The 25,148-nt window shown below is 41.0% G+C and overlaps 1 non-coding gene across 1 annotated transcript; it reads left to right on the forward strand.

The window, feature by feature from the left end:
* Positions 1-19,219: 19,219 nt before the first annotated feature.
* On the forward strand, positions 19,220-19,327 carry LOC122205776. The gene has a single exon (XR_006196263.1). It is a non-coding gene; the product is annotated as a U6 spliceosomal RNA (small nuclear RNA).
* The last annotated feature ends 5,821 nt before the right edge of the window (positions 19,328-25,148 follow it).

Genomic DNA, 25,148 nt, shown 5'->3' on the forward strand with positions numbered 1-25,148 from the left:
TTCTAGTTCTTTGACATGTAAAGTTTGATTGTTAATTGTATATCTTTCTTTTTTTGTGATATAGGCTTTTATCACCATAAGCTCTTCCTTAGAATTGTTTTTGTCGCATTACATAGGTTTCAGTATACTGTTTTTCCAATCTGTTTGTCCCAAGATAATTTTTGATTTTCCTTTTTATTTCTTCTTTGACCCATTGGTTGTTCAAGAGTGTGTTCAATTTCCATATATTTGTAACTTTCCAGCATTCTTCCTGTAATTGATTTCTAGATTCATACCATTGTGGTTGGAAAAAAAAATACTTGATATGAATTCAGTCTTCTTAAAGTTAAGACTTGTTTCATAATCTAACACATTATCTGTCCTGGAGAGTGTTCCATGTGCACTTGAGAAGGTGCATTCTGCGACTGTTGGGTGGCATATTTCCTGTATATGTCTGTTAGGTCCATTTGCTCTATAGTGTTATTCAAGTCCAGTGTATCCTCATTGATTTTCTGCCTAGATGATCTATCCACAGATGTAAGTGTGGTATAGAAGTACCCTACTGCAGCGCCTGGGTGGCTCAGTCAGTTGACCATCCAGCTTCAGCTCAGGTCATGATCTCACAGCTCATGGGCTCGGGCCCCTCATCAGGCTCTGTGCTGACAGCTCAGAGCCTAGAGCCTGCTTCGGATTTTGTGTCTCCCTCTCGCTCTGCCCCTATCCCACTCACATTTTGTCTCCGTCTCTCTCAAAAATAAATAAACATTAAAAAAATAAAAATAAATAAAAAGAAGTACCCTTCTACTATTATATTGCTATCTGCTTCTTCTTTCACTCTTGGTAATACTTGCTTTGTATGATTAGATGTCCCTATCGTTAGGCACATATATACTTAAAATTGTTATATCCTCTTAATGAGTTGACCCCTTAATCTTTATATAGTGTGTTTACCTCTGGCCACATGGACTGGCGTGTCTCCTGGTAGGTCTCTGGTTTTACAGTTTCCTACTGGAGCCCAAAACTCCTATAGAGGCACTTTTGTACTCTGCCAAATTATTGTTAGTGAGGGGTGACAGGAGTAGACAGCCTCCTATTCTGGCATCTTACTAATATGTCTCTTCACTCTTGAATTCTTCAGGTAGTAAGTTTTGAAATAAGGTAGTGCGAGACTTCAGCTTTGTTCTTTTTCAAAATCGTTGTGGATCTTGAGAGTCCCAGGAGATCCATACAAAATTTTTCAACTTTATTTTTTTATTTTTTAATAAAAATTATTTTATTTATGGGTTTAATTTTTTTAAATTGTTTTTAACGTTTGTTTATTTTTGAGAGAGAGAGCAGGGGAGGGGCAGAGAGAGGGGGAGACACAGAATCTGAAGCAGGCTTCAGGCTCTGAGCTGTCGGCACCAAGCTTGACGCAGGGCTTGAATCCATGAACCACGAGATTATGACCTGAGCTGAAGTTGGACGCTTAACCCACTGAGCCACCCAGGTGCCCCTAATTTTTTTATTTTAATTTTAGTTAATTAACATACAGTGCAATACTGGTTTCAGGAGTAGAATTCAGTGATTCATCACTTACATACAACACCCAGTGCTCACCCCAACAAGTGCCCTCCTTAGTACTCACCACCCATCTGGTCAATCCCCCACTGTCCTCCTTCCATGAACCCACAGTTTGTTCTTTATTGATGAGAGTGTCTTGTGGTTTGTTTCATTCTCTCTTTTTTTCCCCTTCCTGTATGTTCATCTATTTTGTTTCTTAAATTCCACATATAAGTGAAATTAAATGGCATTTGTCTTTCTCTGATTGACTTATTTCACTTAGCATAATACATTCTAGTTCCATCCACAGTGCTGCAAATGGCAAGATTTCATTCTTTTTTATGGCTAATATTCCAGTGTGTGTGTGTGTGTGTGTGTGTGTGTGTGTGTGTGTGTATGCCACAACTTACCTATCTGTTTATCAGTTGATGGACATTGGGCTTTCTCCATAGTTTGGCTATTTTTGGTAAGTGCTGCTATAAACAGGGTGCATGTGCCCTTTCAAATCTGTATTTTTATATCCTTTGGGTAAATATCTAATGGTGCAATTCCTGGATAATAGGGTAGTTCTTTTTTTAGTTTTTTGAGGAACCTCTGTACAGTTCTCCAGAGCAGCTGCACCAGTTTGCATTCCCACAAACAGTGTAAGATTCTCACCTCTCCGCATCCTCACCAACACCCATTGTTTCTTGTGTTGTTAATTTTAGCCATTCTGACAGGTGTGAGGTGGTATCTCATTGTGGTTTTGATTTGTATTTGCCTGGTGATGAATGACGTTGAGCATCTTTTCATGTGTTTGTTAGCCATCTGGATATCTTCTTTGGAAAAATGTTCATGTCTTCTACCCATTTCTTAATCAGGCTATTTGTTTTTTGGGTGTTGAGTTTGATAAGTCTTTACAGATTTTGGATACTAGCCCTTTATCAGATAATGTCATTTGCAAATATCTTCTCCCATTCCATAGGTTGCCTTTTAGTTTTGTTGACTGTTTCCTTTGCTGTGCAGAATTATCTTGATGAAGTCCCAATAGTTCATTTTTGCTTGTGTTTCCTTTGCCTCTGACGACGTGTCTAGTAAGAAGTTGCTATGGCCAAGGTCAAAGAAGTTGCTACCTGTGTTCTCACGTTTAGGTCTTTGATCCATTTTGAATTTATCTTTGTGTATGATGTAAGAGAGTGGTTCAGTGTCATTCTTCTGCATGTTGCTGTCCAGTTTTCCCAACACCATTTGTTGAAGAGACTTCCTTTTTTCAATTGGATATTCTTTCCTGCTTTGTCGAAGATTAGGTGACCATATTGTTGTCCGTACAAACTTTATAATAGGATATTCTGTTTCTCTTTTTTAAAAGTTGCCTTTGGGATTTTCATAGGGACTGCATTAAATCTGTAGATCTGCTTTGGATAGTACTGATATCTTAACAATTTTCAGTCTTGCATTCCATGAACATGGTTGTTTGCATTTGTATCTTCTTTAATTTCTTTCAGCAATGTTTTATAGTTTTCAGTGTACAAGTCTTTGACCTCTTTAGTTAAATTTATTTCTTAGCACTTTATTCTTTTAAACTCTATTGTAAATTATTCTTTTTAATTTTATTTTCTGATTTTTCATTGTTCGTGTTTAGAAAGACAACTGATTTTTTTTTGTTATTGATTTTTGTATCCTACAACTTGTCTGAATTTATTAGTTCTAACAATGTGTGTGTGTGTGTATGTGTGTGTGTGTGTGTGTGTGTGTGTGTAGAATCTTAAGGGTTTTCTATATTTAAGACCATGATCTGAACAGAGATAATTTTGCTTCTTCCTGTCCAAATTGGCTGTTTTTTATTTCTTTTTCTTGCCTAATTGCTCTGGCTAGGACTTCCAATATTGTGTTGAGTAAATGTTGCATGAGCAGCCACCTTTGTTTTATTCCTCACCTTAGTGGGAAAAGTTTCAGTCACTCCATGTCTAGTATCATGTTAGCTGTGGATTTTTCATAGATAGTTTTTATTATTTTGAGATTCTTCCCTAGATGTTTTTTTTTTCCTTGAAGGGGTATTGAATTTTGTCAAATGCTTTTTCTGCATCGTTAGATGATTGCTTCTTTCATTTTATTATGTTAACGTTGTGTATTAATTTATTACATTGATTGATTATTTTCATATATTGAATTACCCTCATATTATGGGAATCAATTTCACTTGGTCACAGTGTATGATCCTTTTAATATGCTGTCGAATTCTATTGGCTAGTATTTTGTTGAGTAGTTCTAACGTCAGTTTTCCTAGTGGTGTGGTATATAGTTTGTCTTGTACCATCTTTTCCTATGTTTTATATCACAGTAATGCTGGCCTCATAGAAAAACTTAAAAATCGTTCCCTCTTCACCTTTTTAAAAGGAAAAGATTGAGAAGAATTGGTATCAAGTCTTCTTCAAATGATAGAATTGATAGAATTCACTAATGAATTCATCTGGTCCTGGGATTTTCTTTTTTGGGTGATTTTTGATTACTGATTTCATGAACTTACTGGTATTAGATCAGTTAAGATTTTCTGTTTCTCTGTGTTTTAGTCTTGGTAGGTTATTTCTGAGAATTTATTAACTTTATGTAGGTTATCCAATTTGTTGGCATATGATTGTTCATCATGCTTTCTTACAATCCTTTTTATTTTTGTAAAACTGTCAGCAGTTTTCCTCTGATTTCTGATTTTAGTTATTTGAGTTTTTTATCTTTTTTTCTTATTTATTCTAACTAAAGAAAGGTTTTCAATTTTCTAGATCTTTATGAAGAGCAAACTTGTGGTTTTGTTGTTTTTTTCCTATTGTTTTTCTAAAATCTCTGTTTTATTTATCTTGACTATAATCATTATTGTTTTCTTCCTTCTAGGATTAGAATTTTTGTTTGTTTTTCTTTTTCTTATTAAAGTTAAAGTTTAGGTTCTTGATCTGAGATCTTTCTTCTTTTTTAATGTGCTTACAACTATAGATTTCTCTCAGCAATGTGATGTTTCTGCCAAGAAGTCTCTTGATAATCTTGCTGAGGATCCCTGCATTTGATGAGTAACTTTTCATTTGCTTCATTCAAGATTGACTCTGTGCTTTGGCTTTCAACAGTTTGATCAGAATGTGGCTCAGTGTGAAATAAAGTATCCTTTTTATATATAGCATTGTTTATGTAGAAAACTCTAAAGAAGCTGCAAAAAAACTCTCAGAATTAATACACAAATTTGGCTGAGTTGCAGCATATAAATTCAGTATCCAAACATCACTTTTCTATATACCAAATTCAAGGGCCAATTGGAATTTGAAATTTAAGAAAATGGACACCTGGGTGGCTCAGTCGGTTGAGTGTCTGACTTTAGCTCAGGTCATCATCTCACGGTTCATGGGTTTGAGCCCCGCATCTAACTGCTGTCAGTGCAGACTGCGCTTCGTATCCTCTACCCCCCACCCCCCTTGCACTGCCCCTCTCCACTAGTGCGTGCGCTCTCTGGCTCTCTCTCTCTCACAAAAATAAATAAACATTAAAGAAAAGAAAAGCTGGAGGCATCACAATTCCAGACTCCATGTTATATAACAAAGCTAGAGTGATCAAGGCTGATTCCCAGTTTTGATATATACTTTGGTTCTCATTAATCTCAAAGCATTTTCTAATTTCTCTTATGATTTCTTCTGTCTCATGTCTACATATTTGTGAATTCCCCAAATATATTTCTGTTAGTGATTTTAAATTTGTACAGTTATGGTCAGAAAACATACTAGGATTGTTTCTATTCTTTTAAACAGCGTGAGACCTGTTTTATGGCCTGACCTTTCATGTGTCTTGAAGACTATTCCACGTGTACTTGAGAGAAATGTGTATTCTACTGTTTTCAAGGAGTGCACCATAGATGTCTGTTAGGTTTAATTTTGGTTTATAATGTTCACATCTTCTATTTCCTTACTCATCTTTTGTTTAGTTGTGGCAGCCATTATTGAAAATGGGCAGTTGTTAAATAGCCTAGTTTTTCCTTCAATTCTGTCAGTTTTGTTTCCTGTATTTTATTTTATTTTTTTTTTAATTTTTTTTTTAACGTTTATTTATTTTTGAGACAGAGAGAGACAGAGCATGAACGGGGGAGGGTCAGAGAGAGGGAGACACAGAATCTGAAACAGGCTCTGGGCTCTGAGCTGTCAGCACAGAGCCTGACGTGGGGCTTGAACTCACGGACCGCGAGATCATGACCTGAGCTGAAGTCAGCCGCTTAACCAACTGAGCCACCCAGGCGCCCCTGTTTCCTGTATTTTAAAGCTGTTGGGGTGTTTGGGTGTAGACGTGCTTATAATTGTTAAATCTTTTTGATGGATTGGATCCTGTCATCATTTAAAATGTTCTTGTAGTGATAGTTTTTGTCCTAAAGTCTGTTTTGTGGGATGAATGTAGACACTTTAGCACTCTTTTGTTTACCATTTGCATGACATGGTTTTTCCATCCCTTTTGCATTCAGCCTTTTTGTGTCTAAAGTGATCATGTTTTGTTTTAAATCCATTGTGTCAGTCTCTGCCTTTTAATTAAAGAGTTTAATCCGTTTGCATTTAATGTAACTCTTGATAAGGTAGGATTTATCTCTACCCTTTTGGTGTATGTTTTGTATATGTGTTCTGCCTTTTTATTCCTCAGTTCTTTCATATCAGCCTTTTTCAGTGTTACATAGATGTGTTCTACTAATGTTCTAGTGTAATAATACCATTCTAATTCCCTTATTATTTCTTCTGGAAAATGATTACTAATGTGCTCCCGCATTTCCCATGCTTCCTCAGGTGCTGAGGTGTTGGTTTTTTGCTATCTTTTGTTGTTACAAAATTTATCAGGATGTGCTGCCCCAAAACATGCCCCTTGGCATATCGAATATTTTAAGCTGAAGAACTTTGAGAAAACAGCAGAAGCAGGAACATCACTCTGATCTTCCCCCACCTTTCTCTCAGAAATAGTTATTAAAAAGGAAAAAAAAAACTCTCACAGGAGAGGCGCCCTCCCTGTGCCTGGAAGAAAAGAGCATCTTTATCTTCAAAACAGAGGAACTGAGAAGAATTCAAACAAACAGAACTTGCTGTTTCTCTCAGTTTTTTATACTTCCCTCATACCCTGACCTGACACATTTCTCCACGACCGTCCACTCTTCTCCTCAAACCTAACCTACACATCCCTGGCCCTGTTTGTTTGAGTCTTCATTTCCTGATGAAGGCTCCTGTGCCATGCAAAACTTAGGATAAATTAGTATGTTTTCTCCTGTTAATCTTCTTTGTCAATTTTCAGACCTAGCTGGGGACCCTAAGAGGAACAAGGAAACCTTCCCCCCACCACCACCACATTGTTTCCATTTAGCAATAATAATCTGACATTTTAAAAATCATCCTCAGTTGTCATCCAGACCTTTGGTCTGGAAGCACTGTATTGCATGACAGACATAAGCATTATTATTTTTTTAAGTATATAATTTTATAAGAAAATCACATCACATTTAGGAATTAGGACAGAATTTTCATTTCCAAAACTTTTTTCCAAATGTGTTAACACAACTTCCCACCCCTTTTGTCCCGATCATTTATCTAGTGAGGAGAAAAGATCTGTTATAAGTTCAGAAATAACAGAAGTAAAACCACTGAATTAGTGAAGTGATAGCTTGTAAAAGTTACTGTGCACACACCAAAAAGTTCATAAGCTGGAAGCACTCGGACCAAACATGTAATGAGGTTCGGGGTATATTGTTATAAAGCAGTTTGTACAGTGGGAAGGACATGACTGTTTATTCTTCACAGTGATTGGCTAGAATATTGGAATTTTCTTAAATAATAGGAGTACTGGTTACCTCCTATCAATTTTGAGCAACAGTTAAAGTTTTGCTTATGATTAACAGAAGCATAATCGAGAAATGACCCAGTTCAAGTTAGCCTTGCTAAAATTCAGCTTTGCCTGTATGACTCAATGGGTTTTGGCTCTTCAGGGAATTTTCGAGGCTGATCTCCACTTGTGTTATTTTAACAGATTGATCTCTTTCTGGTGACAGCTTGTTTAATAATCAAACTGCCTTATTGTGTTAACGTGTACTAAGAAAAATGTCAAGGAAGTAGAGTTCAGTTGTACAGTCCATTGCTGCAAAATGCAACTGATCTCTAAAGTTGAACAGAACAGCAGTGAGACCTCCCGAGGAGACGTCTGAAAGTCTCATCTGTTTGGAGTATGGAGGGGTCAGAGCTCTTGTGATGTAGACACCACAACTTGTAACTTTTGGCAGAATCACAGGTTAGGAATGCATTCAGTCTCTGCCTCAGAAACACAGAGCCAGTCAGCAGCTTAATGTCACATGTGTCCCATCAGAGAACAAGGCATGCCTATGAGCATGTGTATGTGACCGAGAGAATCCAGCCAGCGTCCATGAAGTTTTCAGTTTATGCCTCACACAGAGGTGTCCCAAATCTCAAGCGGTGCCCACCTTTACCTCACAGATTGCACATAAGGTAAAAGAATCTAAGACAGAGAATATCAGATTATAAATTCAAGTGACAAGAAAACTCTAAGCCCCCCCCTTTTTTTTTATGCCATCAGCTTTGGAGTCCAAATTCACCCATCCAGAATGTGCACATCAGGCCAGGAAATCAGTGCCTGGTTTTACTAGAGTTTGTCAGTAACTAAAAACTCCCTTTCAAACTTACTTTTTTTTAATGTAGAGATTGCCTCTCTCTTTATGTTGTGTTATTAAGTCTCAGTTTGGTGACATGGGGCTTATTATAAGCAGCCCCCATTTGGGGCCTGTTATTTTTAGCAGTTCGCTCCTTTCAGACTCCCAGCCAAGAGATGTGATAAAAAATTTAAGGCGTAAGTGAATTTCTTAGCGACATTCAACAGGTCATGATACCAGGTTCACATTTTTTAAGTTGGTCATTATATGGGGCACCTGGGTGGCTCCATCCGTAACCATCCAACTTGAGCTAAGGTCATGATCTCATGGTTCGTGGGTTCGAGCCCTGTGTCGGGCTCTGGGCTGACAGCTCAGAGCCTGGAGCCTACTTCAGATTCTGTGTCTCCCTCTCTCCTCTGCCCCTCCCCCACTCATGCTCGCTCATGTGCTCTCTCTCTCTCTCTCTCTCTCTCTCTCAAAAAGTAAATAAACATAAAAGACATTTAAGTTGGTCATTATCTTTGTTCCTTTTCTAACATTCTAAGGGAGATCATTTAATGCTTAGTAACTGCAAACATCCATTTAAAGTTTTTGAGATAATACAGTGGACCCTAGTGTCATAAGCAGGAGAATTCTGATGTCTAGAGGGCACTTTGGAGCCATGGTCCCCAAGACCCAAGCTAATCAGAACCAAATGAGTCCTAGACAGACCCTGTCACAGGAGTCACTTTCTAAAGCCAGCTGGCTTGGTTAATGATCTGTAGCCAAGTCTCACCTTCCCCAGAAGTGTCCGTGCATGTGCAACAAGTGATGCTGACCAGGGCACAAACACTTCCTTGCTCAACTAAGAGGTAATCAAGGGCGATCCAATTAACCAGAACAAGGCTCTCTTGGGCCAGAGAGCCTAGGGACTTTTGTTGGGCAGTGATCGCTTTAGCAGCAGATTCTGCAACATCTTTAAGAGTTAAGGATAGGGGCACCTGGGTGACTCAGTCGGTTAAGTGTCCGACTTTGGCTCAGGTCATGATCTCGCAGTCTGTGGCCTTGAGCCCCGTGTCGGGCTCTGTGCTGACAGCTCGGAGCCTGGAGCCTGCTTCGGATTCTGTGTCTCTCTCTCTGACCCTCCCCCGTTCATGCTCTATCTCTCTCTGTCTCAAAAGTAAATAAACATTAAAGAAAAAAGAGTTAAGGATAGATACCTGATCATTTTCACTTATCCCTAGCCAGGGGAGTAGGGATCTGGCAAAGGAGGCAAATTTTGAATTATGATGCCTCCTGGTAATTCCGGTTTGAGTTTGTGGCTTGGGACTGGAAAGGTGACAGCTATGGAGGCCAGTAAAATTGAAGGGTCCATAGTCTGCACAAGTGACTATTCTGCCAGCCCTTGCCATGTGTCCACTTCTCTATATAGAGCCTAGTTACAAGGTTCCCTGGATTGGGGTTGTTAACCAGAACAGGGAAACGGACCCCCAGGATCGAGGAGCCCTGACACAGGAGAGGGCTAGGTTTGTGCCAGAGAGACTGAGATACTGGAAATCAGAGAGAAGTTTGTGTTGGACAGAACTACGTGATCACCAACATCATGGCAAATCCGTGTCATTTGGATGTCTGATTACCCCTTTTTGTAGTGGCCTGAGATATGTGAACAGTGACATCTTTCCTGGCCAAAGCAAGAGAACAGGGGGACAAAAGAATCCTAAAGATCTTCATCGTATAAGAAGTAGGAAAACAGTGGTCTGAGAGGGAGTGAAAAATGGAAAAGAGAACATTCATGATCCAAACTCTTAGGAGGAAGTAGTCTACCCCAATGTTGGCTATTTCTCTTCCTAGTAGATTTGACTTTGGGGTCTCCAGCATTTACGCAGGACTGGAGGTCAGGTGGAGTCTTCTTCATTTGTGAGAGATGAACCCAGGTAATGACACCTTCTAATTTGGCCAAGATGCCAATCAGCAAGAGCACTTAGTAGGGTCTTTTCAGTGAATCTCACTTTCATAAAAGCATCCGAGTAAAACAGTCACTGTCTGTACATGATCAAAGGTGGAAAAATGCCCATGGTTAAATTTCTGATGAGGATTTGTTTGATAAGGAAATGTTATTTTCTGGCATGCAATGATTTAGGATAATATTTGGACAGTGAGAGTACTGACAAATTTCTAGAAACTTTCACTTCTGGAATATGTTGGTAATTTGAATATATATCCATGCATAGCCTAATAAGGTTCATTAACACTTAATTGGCAATGCTTCCCACATAATTTAACATACCAAATAAACCTAAGAATTTAATATCTCTCTTTCACAAGATGAGAGACAAATCTTTCAGGTTAACTGCAGCTTTGTGGGAAATCTCAGTTGGTTTGAGGTCAGAAAGACTCCATTTCTCCATTTAGATTTTGATTTTGAGAAAATGTCAAGAGGCTTGAACATTTGATCAGAGAGGATCACAGATCATTATGAAATAATACTTTTATCTATTAAACCAAAGTGACAATAAAACATGTTAAAGGCAAATACAGAAGGTTATATTTGTGGGTGTCTGGAGTGGCTCATTCAGTTGAGCGTCCCGACTCTTGATTTTGGCTCAATTCATGATCCCAGGATTGTGGGATCAAGCCCCATGGTAGGCTCCACACTCAGTGTAAGATTCTCTCTCTTTCCCTCTGCCCCTCTCCCCCTGTCGCACACACACACTCTCTCTCTCTAAAAAAAAATTTTTTTTTAAGTTACTTAGTTGTGAATAATACCTAGCTCTCTTAATATTGCAAAGACTGGGTTTTTTTAAATAATCAAATACCTCATAAAGACAGTAAGTCTTATGAAGCAAGTAAGTTATTCTGCTAAGACACAAATCTTTGCTGTGAATCTTTAAGATTACTTAAAAGGTAAAGAAAAACCTTTGTTTACAATTTCCTATTAATAGTAGACAGTAGAACCCTGAGTGACTCAACTGGTTAAATGTCTGACCCTTCATTTTGGCTCAGGTCATGATCTCGTGGTTGGTGAGTTCAAGCCCCACGTCAGGGCTCACCTGGCAGCAGGGTGCCTGCTTGGGATTCTCTCTCTCTGCCCCTCCCCTCTTGCTCTTTTTCTCTCGCGCTCAAAGTAAAACAAAATAAACTTAAAAAAAAAAAAAAGGAGTTGACAACAGGGGTGCCTGGTGGCTCAGTCTGTGGGGCACCTGGGTGGTTCAGTCGGTCAAGCGTCCAACTCTTGATTTCTGCTCAGGTCATGATCTCACAGTTCATGGGATTGAGTCCCACGTCGGGGCTCTCTCTCACTCTCTGTCCTTCCCCTGCTCAGACACTCCCTCTCTCTCGAAATAAATAAATAAACTTAAAAAAAAAAAAACAAAAAAACCACACACAGCCCAGGAAATTAAAGGCTGAAATAAAACCTGAAAGCTCATGGTGCAAAAACTGCAGATCTGGGATCCACGACAGAGTCACCTACAACTTCCAGAAATAGCAAGGAAGCGGTGAGCACAAGGAGCTCGATGGGAACTATACCTGCTTGCTTACTGCCCCTTGGGGCCGTCAGGGGTCTCCAGTTCTGTCTTATGTCCCCAGAACTTTTAAAAGACAAACTGAGGCATATTAAAAATTTTAACAGTTTATTTGAGGGCAAACCTGTTCGAATTAGGAGGCATCCATCTAGCAGATAGACATTCTAAGGAACTATGCAGAAGGAAAGGCTTTTATAGCCAGAAGCGAGCAGGATTAAGGAAGTTCTACAAGGGCAAAAAAGTAGGTTGGTTATTGCCAGGTTTCTTTCCTTCTAGAGAAGACGGGGGTCTGTCGGGCAGATTACCTGACTAGAGCGGACCAGGTGATAATGGCGGCTTGAAGATTCCATTTCAGGGACACCCAAAACTGTAATTAAGTTGTCTCATTTTGGTGGTGTGGGGCTTAGCGTAAGCAACTCCATTTTGGGTCTGTCGTCTTGTTTTTAATGTGCATGATGAGGTGAGAGTGGCAGATCAGCAAGGCGTCAGATGAGGGGTCCCAACTACAACAACTCACAGGACGAGAAGCAGAGTGCCAAATGTGGCAGAGGAGAAGAGGGCTATCATTAAATACAGTGGGCTGGGAGGTCTGGCCACGCTGTCCTTCCACTCACATCCAGTTCCCGCCCTTCCTTCCTTTAATGTCACCGGAAACATTTGTTTCTACCACCGTTCCCAGGGCCGGGGAGCAAGAGTCACTGGCAGTTTCTTTATCCATCTCAGACTTGCCTCGCTTCTCCCTGATCTCTGCTCCCCCTGGATGCTGTGGAGCTGTCCTGTGTCCCAGCCCATGGCCTCTCCACCAGCTGACTTCCTGCAGACCTGGGGCTGATGGTGTCTGTGGGCAGCGATCTTGTTTTCTCTGTGTGGGCTTCTTAATTGTAATTGGCTTGAGATTTGGCTCACTTATATATCCATTTTCTTTGTAGGTTTCCCTAAACTGTGCCCTTAGAGAATCTTGTAACGTGTATTACATTTGTAATCATTTCCTCAATAGGCATTTAATGGAGCAACAACTGTCCCATTTTAAACATACCTGATCTGGTCATTAGAGATTCAGATCATCTTCTTCAGCCTGAGGTACCCATACATCTGTATAATAAACTCACTTATTAATCTGAGCTAGAAGGAGTTAAGTGAAAGTTACGTGGGGGCAAAAGAATGGTGTAATGGTGGAGCTGAGGCCCCAAGCAGCTAGGATAACATCAGGATGGGGCAGATATGTGCCCACAGGAGACAAGCATCATCTGAGGAACGGTGATGTGAGAGGTAGAGACACCCAGGCCTGGACAGACACCGGTTTATGAGCCAACAACAACAGGGCAGTGGCCGGGGTACTTTCCACCCTTTCTTGGTCAGTTATGCTGGTTTGTAAACCTGCCTGATCACCCTCTGTGTAACTGACAGCAAATTTGTGCGTTCATTCACGCATGCATTGATTCTAAAATGTTTCTTGAGTACCTACTATGCACTAGGACTATTCCAGGCACTGTGTGTACATCAGTGAATAAAAAAAAACCTGTGCTGTTCACAACTTACCAGAGCATCAACCTGTCAGGAACTGGTGCTGGCATAGGGAAACTACTGTAATTCACTAACTGCTAGAAGGTCGATGTGCACAAGTCTGAGAGCCAAAAGCCCCAGAGGGACACAGTTGGGGTGGGGGTAGCACTGCCCACTTCTACAAGGTGATCATAGTGAATATTGGAGAAAAGTCCCCTCATGCTTCTGGCAGGGGAAGGGCAAAAGGAACCATACTGAAATGCACCGCAGCATTCCATTCTTAAAAAGGTCTGTCCTAAGGAGAAAGTACTTAACCAAATTTAAAACCCACCAGACCTTTTTCAGAGCCTAACTGATATGGGGAAAGGGAAATACCCAAATTCAACGAACTCAAGCCTTCCGTGGGAAGAAAAGGAAACACCCACTTCTAGTCCCCTCTAGCCTTCCATGTGGGTAGAAAGAAAGAACCAGCTACAGCCCATTCTAGCCATCCTGTCCCACTAAGGAGAGGGGAAGAGAAGCACATGCGCAGCAGTCCCCGTCCAGAGGCACAGGCTCACAAAATGACTTTGAGACCTAAACGTAGGACTATAGAACAATTCCTTCCCCCCATGCCTTGCCACCAAATTACTAAAGGCCCATTGACAGCAGTTGATTTTATGCAATTCATCACTTCCAGCTACCCAGAAAAATGTACAAGGCACACTTTTTTAAAAAATTTGAAAATACAGAGCAAGAATCATACATGGTCGGGTTGTTAGAGTTATCAGACCAGGAATATAAAACAATGATAAATATGCTAAGGGTACTAATGGATAAAGTAGGCAGCATGGAAGAACAAATGGGCAATACAACAGAAATTCTAAGAAAGAACCAAACAGCAATGCTACATACCAAAAACACTGTGACAGAAATGAAGAGTGTTTTTAATGGGCTTTCTAGGAACAGGACATGATTGAGGAAAGAGTCTCTGAACTTCAGGATATATTCATAAAACCTCCAAAACTAAAAAGCAGAGAGAAGAAAAAGACTGACAGAATATCTAAGAATGTGGGATAATTATGAAAGGGGTAGCATACACTTAACAGAAGTATCAGAAGGAGAAGAAAATTAACTGAAGCAATTTTTGAAATAAAAATGGCTGAGAATTACCCTGTATTCTATAAACATTGGGGTGCATGTGCCCCTTTAGATCAGCACTCCTGTATCTTTTGGATAAATTTTTAATTTTTTGAGGAACCTCCAGAGTGTTTTCCAGAGTGGCTGCACCAGTTTGCGTTCCCACCAACAGCAAAAAATGGTTTCCCTTTCTCCACATCTTCCCCAATATCTGTTGTTTCCTGAGTTGTTACTTTTAGCCATTCTGACAGGTGTGAGGTAGTATCTCATTGTGGTTTTGATTTGTATTTCCCTGATGATGAGTGATGTTGAGCATCTTTTCATGTGTCTGTTGGCCATCTGATGTCTTCTTTGGAAAGTGTCTATTCATGTCTTCTGCCCATTTCTTTACTAGATTATTGGTCGTTTGGGTGTTGAGTTTGGTAAATTCTTTATAGATTTTGGATACTAATCCTTTATCTGATATGTCATTTGCAGATATATTCTCCCATTCGGTCGGTTGCCTTTTAGTTTTACTGATTGTTTCCTTCACTGTGCAGAAGATTTTTATCTTGATGAAATCCCAATAGTTCATTTTTGCATTTATTTCCCCTGCCCTTGCAGACGTGTCAAGTAAGAAGTTGCTGGGGCCTGGGTCAAAGAGGTTGCTGCCTGTTTTCTCCTGTAGGAGTTTGATGGTTTCCTGTCTCACACTTAATTCTTTCATCCATTTTGAATTTACTTTGTATATGGTGTAAGAAAATGGTCCGGGTTCATTCTTCTGCATGCTGCTGTCCAGTTCTCCCAGCACCATTTGCTAAAGAGACTGTCTTTATTCCATTGGATATTCTTTCCTTCTTTGTTGAAGATTAGTTGGCCATATATTTGAGGGCCCATTTTTGGGTTCTGTATTCTATTCCATTGATCTATGTGTCTGTTTTTGTGCCAGTACCATTCTGTCTCAATGATTACAGCTTTGTAATACAGGATAAAGTCCAGGATTGTGATGCCTCCAGCTTTGGTTTCCTTTTTCAACACTATTTTGGCTATTCATTGTCTTTTGTGGTTCCATACAAATTTTAGGAGTGTTTGTTCTAGCTCTGTGAAGAATGTTGGTATTGTTTTGATAGGGATTGCATTGAATATGCAGATGGCTTTGGGTAGTATCGACATTTTAACAATATTTGTTCTTCCAATCCATGAGCATAGAATGGTTTTCTATTTCTTTGTGTCTTCCTCAATTTCTTTCATAAGCTTTCTTTAGCTTTCAGCATACAGATCTTTTACCTCTTTGGTTAGGTTTCTTCCTAGGTATTTTATGTTTTTTGGTGCAGTTGTAAATGGGATCGATTCCTTGATATGACTTTCTGTTGCTTCATTATTGGTGTATAGAAATGCAACTAATTTCTGTACATTGATTTTGTATCCTGTGACTTTGCTGAATTCATTGATCAGCTCTAGCAGTTTTTTGGTGGGGTCTTTGGGTTTTCCATGTTTGCAGGACAAACATCTGAACAAGGAAATTTGTCAGGGATAAAGAGGGCCATTGTATTATAATATAAAGGGTCAATTGTTCAAGAGGATGTAACAGTTTTTAATGTGTCTGAACCTAAATACAGAACGTCAGAATATGGGAGGGGAAAACGTGTAGAACTGCCAGAAGAAAGACATCAGTCTGCCCACTATTAGAGTTGGGAACTTGAGCACTTGCCTCAGAAATGCACAGAAAATCACTGAAATTTTCGTTAAAATCAACAGCACTATCAATAGACTAATTCATCCAACAGCATCACATTACACATTTGTCTCAAATTCACATGGAACTATTTAATAGCCTATACTCAACCACAAAACACACCATAAGAAATAAAAGAATATTAATTGTGCAGTATCTGTTCTCAAGCCACATGGATTAAACTAGAAATCAATGACAAGAAAAATGGTTGGAAATTCCCAAAGCACTTATAGATTTAAAGTATACCTCTAATGAGACATGAGACAAAAAAGAAATCTTGAGAAAGATTTTAGAATTATTTTCAACTAAATGAAAATGAAAGCACAACTAATCAAAACTTGTGGGATGCAGTGAAAGCAGTGTTTAGAGGAAAATTTATAGCAGTGAATGCATATATTGAGAAAGATCTAATATCAATCATTTAAACTTTTACCTTAAACTAGAAAGAGAACATTAAATTCAAAGTAAACAGAAGAAAATAAATAATAAAAATTAGAGCATAAATAATAAAATTGAAAACAGGAAATGAAAAAAGAAAATAAATGACACTAAAAAGCTTGTTTTTGAAAAGATGAGTAAAATTGATAAACCTTTAGCCAAGCTAAGTAAGAAAAAAAAGAGAACACACAAGTTACTAATACGTTAGTAATTAACTAGAAATTAAAGAGTGCACATCACTTCAAATCCCATGTACATTGCAAGGATAATCAAGGCATAGTGTGCCCACAAACATGATAGCCTGGATTAAATAGACCAATTCTTTAAAAGACATAGTCTGTCAAAACTTGCACAAGAAGAAATAGACCATGTAAATAGACCTATAGTTACTACAGAAATTGAATCAATTAATAATCTTCTAAAACAAAAAGTACCAGGCCCCAATGACTTCACACACAGCTTAAGAAGTAATTCTAATTCTCTACAATCCCTTTCAGAAGATTAAAGCAGAGGGAATACTTTCTAACTCATTTTATAGGGCTAGCATACTTTTTTTTTTAATTTATTTTTGTTTATTTTGAGAGAGAGAGAGAGCAAGCAGGGGAGGGGCAGAGAGAGAGAGAGAGAGAGAGAGAGAGAGAGAGAATCCCAAGCAGACTTTGCACTGTCAGTGCAGAGCCCAATGTGGGACTTGAACTCACAAACCATGAGATCACGACCTGAGCTGAAGCCAAGAGTCAGATGTTTAACCGACTGAGCCACCCAAGCGCCCCGCCAGCATACTTCTAATACCAAAAACAAAGACATTACAAGAAAAGAAAACTACAGATAAAATCTTTCACGAACATAGAGGAAAAACCTTAAACAAAATATTAGCAAGCCAAATTGAGTGACCACATATAAAAAAAATAGTATACGACCACCAAATGGGATTTTTCTAGGTGTGCAAGTCTGACTCAGCATTTGTAGATCAGTTAATGTACCCCCTCACATTAACAGGCCAAATAAGAAGAATCACATGACTATATCAATATTTGTAGAAAAGCATTTGACAAAATACAGAAACTCTAAGTAAACCTGAGGGGAAGCTCCTAAACTTGATACAAGAGTATCTACAAAAACCAACAGCTAACATTCTTAGTGGTGAGAAACTCAGACTTTTCCCACTAAGATTAGGAATAGTGCAAGTATGTTCTCTTTCACTACTGCTTTTCAACACCATACTGGAAGTACTAGCTAATAGATTAAGAAAAGAAATAAAGTGTATCCATATAAGGAAAGAAGAAATAAGATGGTCTTTTTTTCAAAAATGATATGATTGTGTATATAGAAAATCTAAAATTAAACTCGACTATGGAGCACCTGGGTGGTTCAGTTGGTTGGGTGTCCGACTTTGGCTCAGGTCATGATTTCACAGTTTGTGAGTTTGAGCCCCACATCAGGCTCTGTGCTGACAGCTCAGAGCCTGGAGCCTGCTTCAGATTCTGTGTCTCCCTCTCTTCTTGCCCCTCTCCCATTCACACTCTGTCTCTCTCTCTCTCTCAAAAATAAATAAAGATTAAACATTTTTTAAAGAATAATAAAACTGGACTAATTATAGCAAGGTTGCAGGATACAAGGTTAATATACAAAGTCAGTCCCTTTCTTCTAAACCATTAATGAGCTAGTAGAATTTGAAATTAAACACTATACCGTTTACATTAGCACACAAAAAATAAAATGCTTAGGTATAAATCTAACAAGATATGTACAAGACTGTATGAGGAAAACTACAAAACTCTGGTTAAAGATACTAAAAAAAAACAACTAAATAAATGAAACACTTCATGTTCGTGGAAAGGAGCACCCAATATGGTCAAGATTTCACTGTTCCCCAACTTGATCTATAGAGTGAATGCAATTCTAATAAAAATTCCAGAATCTTTTTTGTGGATATCAACTAACTGATTCAAAAGTTTACTTAGAGAAGCAAAAGACCCTGGATAACCAATACAATATTGAGACAGAAGAACAAAGTCAGACAACTGATAGTACCCAACTTCAAGAATTAAATATAAAGGTATAATAATCAGTGTTGTATTGGAGAAAGAATAGACAAATAGATCAGTGGAACAGTATAGAGAACCCACAAAAATACAGTCAAGTGATACTTGACATAGGAGCAAAGGCAGCACAATGGAGAAGACAGTTTCTCCACCAATGCTAGAACTAAACATCTACATGCAAGAAATTAATCTAGACCTTACACCTTTCACACAAATTAACTCAAATCTAAATATAAAATGCAAATCTATAAATCTTCTAAAAAATAGGAGAAACTTCTATGACATTGGGTTTGGCAATGACCTTTTAAATAAAACAACAAAGGCACAGTTCACAAAAGAATTAATTTTCTGGACTTCATTAAAACTTTTTGTTCTGCTAAAACAATGCAAAGGGAATGAGGAGACAAACCACAGACTGAGAGAAAATATTTGCAAAAGACTTATCTGTTAAAGGACTGTTGTATAAAATATATAAAGAACTCTTAAAACTCAATAAGAAAACTCAATTTAAAATGGCAAAAAATCTTGGGGCACCTGGGTATCTCAGTTGGTTAAGTGTCTGACTCAATTTCAGTTCAGGTCATGATCTCACAGTTTGTGAGATAGAGCCCTATATTAGACTTCATGCTGACAGCACAGAGTCTGCTTGGGATTCTCTCTCTCTCTCTCTCTCTCTCTCTCTCTCTCTCTCTCTCTCTCTCAAAATAAAATAAAATAAAATTGAAAATGGCAAAAAATTGTGCTCACTTCAGCAGCACATATACTAAAATTGGAACGACACAGAGAAGATTAGCATGGCCCCTGGTGCAAGGATGACACACGCATTCATGAAGCGTTCCATAAATAAATAAACAAAAAACAAAATGGCAAAAAATCTTCACAGACACCTCAGCAAAAAGATAATACAGATGGTAAATAAGTACATGGAAAGCTGCTTTGCATCATATATTATCAGGGAAATTTAAAGCAACAGTGAGAAACCCCTACACACCTATTAGAATGGTCAGAATCCCAAACGCTGACAACACCAAATGCTGGGAAGGATGTGGAGTAACGGTAATCCCCACTCACTGCTGGTGGGAATGAAAAATGGTACAACCACTTCGGAAGACAGTTTGCGATTTTATTAGAAAACTAAACATACTCCTACCATCTGATAAATTGTGCTCCTTGCTCTTTACCTAGAGTTGAAAATAGCTCCTCCACTGGGGCGCCTGGGTGGCTTAGTCGGTTAAGCGACCGACTTCAGCTCAGGTCATGATCTCGCGGTCCGTGAGTTCAAGCCCCACGTCGGGCTCTGTACTGACAGCTCAGAGCCCGGAGCCTGTTTCAGATTCTGTGTCTCCCTCTCTCTGACCCTCCCCCGTTCATGCTCTGTCTCAAAAATAAATAAACGTTAAAAAAAATTAAAAAGAAAATAGCTCCTCCACACAAAAACCTGTAAACAGACACTTATAGGAGGTTTACTCATAGTTGCCAACATTGGGAAGCAACCAAGATGTCCTTAAGTAGGTAAAGAGATAAATAAACTAGGATGCACCCAGAAAATGGAATATTATTCAGTGCTAAAAAGGAATGAGCTATCAAGCCATGAAGAGGCATGGGAGAATTTTAAGTGCATATTCCTAAGTGAAAGAAGCCAATCTGAAAAGGCTATGTATTGTATGATTCCAATTATATGACATTCTGTGATTGCAGCTATATAGTCATTAATATGAGTATATGAAAAGGCAACATCTATGATGACTGTAAAAAGGTCAGTGGTTGGCCAGGGTTATGGTGAATGGAAGGACGTTCAGGTGGAGCACTGAAACTTCTCTGTGTAATACTGTAATGATAGATGTGTGCCATTGTACATTTGTCCAAACCTATAGATGGCATAACACCAAGATTGAGCCCACACATAAACGATGGACTTTAGCTGATTATGATGTGTCGATATAGGTTCATAAATTGACACAAACATACCACTTCAGTGGAGAATGTTGATACTGGTGGAGGTTAATCATGTGTGGAGACAGGCATATGTGGGGTAAATCTGTACCTTTCTCTCAATCTTGCTGTGAACCTAAAATTGCTCTAAAAATAAAGTTTATTAAAAAATAAAAAGCTCTGCCTTTCTGGACCTTCTTTCTCAGGGAGACTGAACATAATCAAGAAGACAGACAAAAACTGAATAAATATTTAGCATCTTTCCGCCATTGTTAGGAGAGCATCTTCCTCCTTTGAGATAGCTCCAACTTTTACTCTAGTGTTTCACTATAATGGGCCTCCCCTTCTTCATTTTGGTGGTGCCATCAGCTGTCAATCCCTTGGGATCTATGGCCATCTCTTGGGTTTTCACCCTTTTTGCAGGGCCTGGATGGAAAAAGGCATACCACTGTCGATGTTTGTCAGATTCATGGAGGAGTGGAGACAAGTAGGAGCTGGCTCCTGGCATTTCCAGTTTATGCACGATCCCAACCAGGGCCTCTGCCACCCACTGGTGCTCCGGCCCCATCCTCCCTCTGCCCTGCCAGGCTGGCCATGACATTGGCAAGAATCACCATGGAGAGTTCCTATCTACATGCATTTGGTTCTTTCTCAGGATGGGGCCTCAGTTCTCAGTTGTTTTTCTAGCTGCCCCAATCAGCCTCCTCTGATAGATAGGTAAAACCACGGGGATGGGATTGTTCAGGACAACCAAGGACAGAAAGGTAAAGCTTTAGGGAGGAGTTCATTCTCTTAAAAATAAAGGATGGAATTGATCCAATTTAATTTAGTATTAAAGATTCTCAGAGCAATCAGGATCTGACCCATTCAGTGAATAATTGGCATGAAGTAAACCTCGACCATCTCAGTAGTTGGGAAGGGGCGTATTTAATTATTCTCTGCTTTTCACGTGGATGGTTTGGCCTGGTGAGTCAGGCTAGGAGGGACCTCACACTAAACATCTTCCCCACTTTATTCAGCCAAGTAGAGAAAGGCATAAGCTGGGATTCGTCATCTAGGCATGACTACTGGGGAGACCAACTCCTGACCTTATGATTACAAATCAAAATGTGATAAATGGGGTTATCTGGAAATGAGCCAGTCGCCATGCTGGACATCTCCTTTCAGACAATTGTAAATGCTTGGACACACACATCTCGACCAGTGCTTTCATGAGGTGATGGTGTCTGCACAGGTGCAAGGCCACTGGATTAGCCACACTCTCCTTTCTCGCGGATCTATCCTGAGCAACACAGGGTATCTAGTATCTGAGGCTGAATTGTGTGGGGCGAACTAATGGCATCTGTAGGCTGTGAGACCTAAGACTTTCTAACTTTTGTTGGCACTTTTTATTAGATGGCATCCACCCTGACTGTCAGGCCTGTGCTGAGCCTCACCTCTCCTCTCCCCCCTTCAGGCCTTACCTGTGTATCACTCCCCAAATTGTTTCTGTGCCATTTCTCTATCCTTTCTTTGCCCTCCTGTCTCTGTGGGCCCTATGCATCACGAACCACTTGTCCAAAGAATGAGGTTTTTGTCTTCCCTGTCCTCCCATCTCATACAAGTCGTCTTGACCCTTTGGCCCTCCCCTCAGTGGCCAGGACAGCAGAACTTTTTACTTGAAATGGCAGGAAATTAGAATCTTCGATCTACCCACATAAATCTTATGTTGTCTCCTCTCAGAATCACATAATTTGGGGCCACCTGGGTGGCTGTCGGTTGAGCGTCCGACTCTTGGTTTCAGCTCAGGTCATGATTTCAGGGTTTGTGGGCTTGAGCCCAACATACAGGCCCTGCTAGCAGCACGGAGCCTACTTGGGGTTCCCTCCCTTCTCTCTCTCTCTCTCTCTGCCCCTCCCCTGCTCTCTCTCTCAAGATAAATACACATTTTTTACAAAAAGAGAATCACACCATTTTTATTACCGCCTCAGGCTGGGTCTGGCCAACACAGGTTCCCGGCCCTGGTTCCATTAACTGACAAGCAGTCCCTGCACTGTGGCAGCTATAGGGCAGAGCCCTAGGGCTATGGATGAAACTGAGCACGGAAGCCGAGACCCGCATTACTGAGAATGAGAATCAGCCGAAGTGGCAGAATTCAGGCGGATACTAGGCGTCACAAGTCAGCAAGGCCACAGCACAGGTGAATATGGGGCCTTTTCTGTGATGCTGAGGGTCCGGAGGTCTGGCAGTTTTCCATTATTGCTGGTAGGGGAGGTGGGGAGATCTCCAGGATTCATCACAGATCTATTTCTTCTAAATCTGGAGCAGAATCCCATAATTTTGGAGAAGGAGAGGTGTCTCTGAATTAGAGCTGCTGGTCGTGAGCTGCGGGAGACTTGAGCACAGTATATTGCAGTGGCCATTTTCTGGAGTGCGGGGCTCAGGTCTTCACTCCATCCAGGCCGGTCTGGGCTATAAGCTTCAAGAAGACAGTTGCACCAGAGGTGCCGGAGTTGGGGCTGAATTGGCTGGACTCCTTACCTCGTTCGCTGAAATTCGTACACGAGAGGCCTCCGGCCTCGGCGTGGAATGTCAAGCCGTTGGAGGCACAGGACACGTAAGCAAAGATGGACAAGACCGTTATGCAAGAGTACTGCCCTGCCGCACAGAGACCTCGCCCTGTCCAGTGACTAGCGCTGAATTGGGAGTCTCAAATGCTTTTCCCGTGGGAACCAGGGATGTTCGGGAGGTGTGTTGGGCCTCGCAACTGAGGTCTCTTAAGTGTATCTATCCCTTTTCCCCCCAAAGATTCCAGTCTCAGGTCTCTTTATGGCCTGACTTCTTTGCCAAGAACTCTCGCCTGTGTCACCTGCATTGAAGCCTTGGAAGGTAAAGGGCTGGGATTTTAGCTTCTATCCTCAACATCGCACGGACCCACGAGCCTGACACAATCTTGCCCGGGGGTGGGGGGGGGGAGCTACCAGAACAAGGTGTCGGACGGCGTCCCCTGAAGAGGTGCAGAGATACATCTGCCACATGGAATGCTGAAGGCTGAACACAACACCTCCCATGACCTCTTGTGAGGAGCAAAGGAAACCACCTGGTATGAGGGCTCAGATCCTGGGAGCGTTGAAGTCCAGTGAGGGTCGATGCCGATAAGGATTAGAATGCAAGTCCCCGTGCAACACCACACTCAGCGCGTGGAGAGAGGATGGAATGAAAAGCTGCTGCGCGGTTACTGCGATACGCGTACTTTGGGAGAAAAACATCATATTGAGATGCTCGTCCAGGTGAGGAGCAGCGCTTGGTGAGGGAGAGGGGAAGAGGCTCTAAGCCTGGCCTGAGCCTGGGGCCCAGTCGTCTCCCAACACACCCCTGCAGCAGATGGGCTCTCTCCCTGCTTGCAGATGGGCGCTGGAGTGGGATGTGGAGAAACCGGGAGCCATCCTGTCTTCCTCCTGTGGTCCCCCTTGCGGCCAGAGAGAGAGAGAGCTTGGCGCTCTGATTTTTAGGCTCGTCCTTGCCGCTTCCTCCTCCTGGCACATCAGACCATCAGATGAGAAGTGTGTGGCCGCAAACACCTTAAATCCAGAGATTTGGGCCAGAAATTAGAGGTCCTCAACTTCCTTGCTCAAACTTTGAGCCACTCCGCCTCTTTAGGCTGTATTTCCATCACTGTGAATCCTCGATATCAGCAGGGGATAAAAAAAGAAACAAACTCTCTGATGGTAAGACAGCGGGTGGGGAGAGGAGGGCAGGTGGAACCAGGGAAACCTACTGACTGGGTGCAGTGATATTCTGGGCATTAAGTGATGAGGGTCCAACCTAGATGGTATCAGGAAGACAAAGGGGAACGAATAGATGAAAACCTTCTTTAAAAAAAAAAAAAAAGGTGAGCAAAACCTTGTGAGAATTTGGAGTTGGGGAAAGAAAGGGAGGAACATCAAGAGAACTTTGGGGTTAGTATCTGGAAACAGCTTCATCCTGAAATATGTCCCCTCTCATGCCTTTCTCCCCTTTTTAGGAGTCTTTTAGGAGTCGCTTCAAAGCTACTACCGCCAAAGCCCCATAATCCTTGATCCTTAATTCTACAGTCCCCTAAGATCTCTGCACTGAAATCTTTTTCATATACTCGTGCGGTGACCAAACATAACTGAACCGATAAAAGGATGTTCATACTCTTCATTTGTCCCGCTGAACAGTCCCATAGCTCATTGCGGGAACGTGGATGCGTGTGGTGAAGGCGTGTGGCCGGTATCACTGGGTGCGTGGGTACGAGGCACGTACAGTATGTGCATCACCCCTCAGCACCCCTCAGATGGTCAACTCAGGGGAGACAGCACCCTGCTTCCTGGGAATGGGGCACGCGATCCCCACGCTGGAGCTCCTCGGCAGTTCTAAACGCACCTGAGGGAGCGCCCAGTCCTACTCCCAGACCCCTGCCTGACCCAGGGCCAACTCAGCCAGGTCATCATCAGCCTGGGTGTCAGTCTACACTGCAGCACCCCAGTGCTTTGAATCCACACGGTACAACTGGCGGCTTCCTCGATGCCATCTCACGCTTAGCCTAGCACCTCCCATTGTCATTCTTTTATGATCTCCCAAGTAGGGCCACCTCACTCTAAATATACTGCCCCATTTTGTCATCCTAACTCCTCTCTGGGCAACTGGGGCTAACGGCCAGACCGAGCCCATTGAAAGTCTTGTGCAAAGCAAACCAATGATCATTTGCACATGGCTCTTGTGCAAATGCCTAC

This window comes from Panthera leo, chromosome D4, assembly GCF_018350215.1.
Source record: "Panthera leo isolate Ple1 chromosome D4, P.leo_Ple1_pat1.1, whole genome shotgun sequence".
NCBI lineage: Eukaryota > Metazoa > Chordata > Mammalia > Carnivora > Felidae > Panthera > Panthera leo.